Below are 2,846 nucleotides of genomic sequence, written 5' to 3'. Positions count from 1 at the left end.
GATGGGAGAAATAGACAACTTTAGTTTTACTATAAAGCTCTAGTTATTATAGACAGTCAGGTAATACCCTGACTCTGCTTAAATCACTGGCAAAATGCCTGCTGACTTCAATAAGGCCAGGATTTCATCCACAGCATCTTTAATAATCTGTGTCAAAATGAGATCAATTCTTTGCTGTGGGTGGGAAGATGTGAAATTGTTCTAAAATGGAAAATGGACAAGTTGCCAATAACTAAGAGACATCAGAGAATTTGAGAAGCTTCCATCTGGGAAACATCTTTGGTTAGTCTTTCGTATATACTAAAAATATGTTTCCTGTTTTCTACATCTAATTAACTGGGAAAAAAGTATTCTCCTGGTGGGTATATCTAGCTATCAGCCTATGAGATAAAACCAGCTAGTCTATCAGGGCCCGAAATACTGCTGAAATTTTGTCTTGTGTTGAAGTATCATCACGCTCTCTTTTTCATTAATCTGTGCATCAAGCTATGTGTGCTGAAGCGAAACCTAAACTGCTATTTAGAATTAATTCATATAATCTAATATTACAGGAAGATATTTTATAGAGTAATTAAGGTTAGCAGGTAGGAATTGAGTCTTCCTAGGCTTCCAATAACCTGAGCTCCAAATCAGAACACACGGTATATACCACTGCTATTTTTGGCCCAGATGAACTGGCAGTGAAGTACCAACAGACAGAATATGATATTTTAAAGTAATGTGAGTGAGGAACTAACTTTTCTGCCTTCTCTGAGAAGTCAGTGACCCTAAGTTAATGTTGCAAGAGGGGACAAATCTAATTTCAAAAAGGTATTCACGGTTTTGCCATTAATTGTGTAAACTAATATCATCAAAGAACTACAAGGATAAAAGAAGTTCTCCAGTCTTGTTATTAATCAAGTAGTTATTAAGTTATCAATATACTGTTATATCAATAAAGAAATCAGGCATGGTCTCTGGTAAGTTTTTGCCATTCTGTAGACTTTTCAATAAATATATTAAGCCTGAAGTTAAAATATACTGACTCTCCTGTGAAAAACAACCAGGTTCCTTTTCAACACGTGTTCAAGATTTGCCTGGAAAGTTTTACTTTGCATATTTACTTTTTAAGCAGTGGCTGGTTATCCATCTGTTCACCTCTGCAATAATCATAGCTGCTTTTTTTCCTCTGTTTAATGGCAGTGATCATAAGAAAGTAACTGTTTGCTTTATCAAAGTGGTTTTCTTTCAATTGTCTCTTCAGTGGAGCTTCTAAAAAAAAAGTCAACCACTCTTTTGCATGAAGGAAATATTTCCAGAGAGGCATTATAGCTACAGGTTAAACAGAGAGCATCCTCTGCTAAAACTGGAGTCCTTTTGTGGCAATACAGTGTGTAAAAAAGAAAATAAATCCAGTATAGCCTCTGAAAGAGATGAATTGTGCTGTGCTGTGCTGTGTGCTGAAGGGAAGAAAACAACACTACAGTAGTCTGGAAAAAAGGAATGAAGTGTTGGTTTCCTTTATGTGCCCTTTTATCAGAGTAACCCTTTCAGCAGGACAACCACAATATTTGCAATGGGAAAAACAGCGTCTCCAACCTCTAGGTTTGTAATAGCTGCTAATATAGTAAAATATAAAGTCATGCAAGAGAGGGCCTTTGCCTCATCCACTGTTGCTTGCAAAGCCGAGGTTTCTGTAGTGCTATCAGATCATTACGCCCTTACTGGTCTTGTCATAATGCAATAGAGACAAACAAAGATCTTATTTAGACATGCAGACCCAGATACTGCAATTATACAACCAATGAAGTAATGTCATGTGTCAAGGAACGTCATGTTATCCGATGATCAGGCAGAAGCAATGGGACACATAGGCTTGCAGGCCAGAGTCATACCTACTTGTAAGAGAGTGACATCTATATCTGACATTTGTAGGACAAAACCAGAAATAACCCAAAGAGTGCAAGACTTCACACGACTTTGTCATCTTCTAATAAGAGCATAATCCTCAGTAAAAATCAGACTCTCTCAAGCTACCATTCTCCCAGCCCAAGTGTTATGTTCCCCAGCTTTATAGTGGTCCAGACTGAGCAGGGAGGAGTGTTCCCACCACGAATGCCTCATCTTCCGATGTGTGGGTACCCTCCCTGGACCAGGGAGCTGTGGCAGAGACTCTTCCAGGCTGGGGGCAGCCCAGATTCAGGGGTCCTGGCAAGGGTCCACGGACGGTAGGCTGCCGTGCAGGAAGACAGGCAGCGGCACTGCTGTGGTTCACATGGTAAGAAAAAGGCTGAGGGCCCGTGCTTAGTGTTTGCTAATTGATTGGTCTAGCTGGCTGCCTGCTTGGCCGTGCGGGAACAAGTGGCACTTTGAGTCTTTACGTACACTGAGAAGTTGAGAGATGCAAACTCCTAATTTAGGCACTCTCTGGAGGTGTTCAGAGCTGTCTTGTTCTGTCTCTTGTGCATTTAAAGCAGTTGGGCATGGTTTCTGCGCAGCTTGTGTTACATTGCCTGATTTTAAGATGAACTTAGTTTGGACGTAAGCTTGGGGTGGGGTGCAATCCAATTAAGGTTCACTGTGCCTATGTTCTCCGCCTGTGAAATGGTAACGACAACACTCTGCATGGAAGTTGTGTAGTTTTGTATACATTAAGAAAGAGATGTGCCTTTGATTATGCTGATGTCTCCACTTGAGACACTGAACCCCTTCGCACCCCCAGCTCATCTGGGCTGTACCTTTCTGCTAATCTTAATGCCCAAAGCAGTTTTGTCCAACTACATCTTTTCTGTGCCATAACAGGAATATGATTGCAAATCTATGGCTACTGGTGAAATGTAAAATTTGTGAAAAGGAACCAGTCTATT

The sequence above is a fragment of the Charadrius vociferus genome, unplaced genomic scaffold (genome assembly GCF_000708025.1).
Source record: "Charadrius vociferus isolate BGI_N301 unplaced genomic scaffold, ASM70802v2 scaffold43, whole genome shotgun sequence".
Classification (NCBI taxonomy): Eukaryota; Metazoa; Chordata; class Aves; order Charadriiformes; family Charadriidae; genus Charadrius; species Charadrius vociferus.
The sequence above is the reverse complement of the archived record's forward strand: the minus strand, read 5'-3'. Positions refer to the sequence as shown.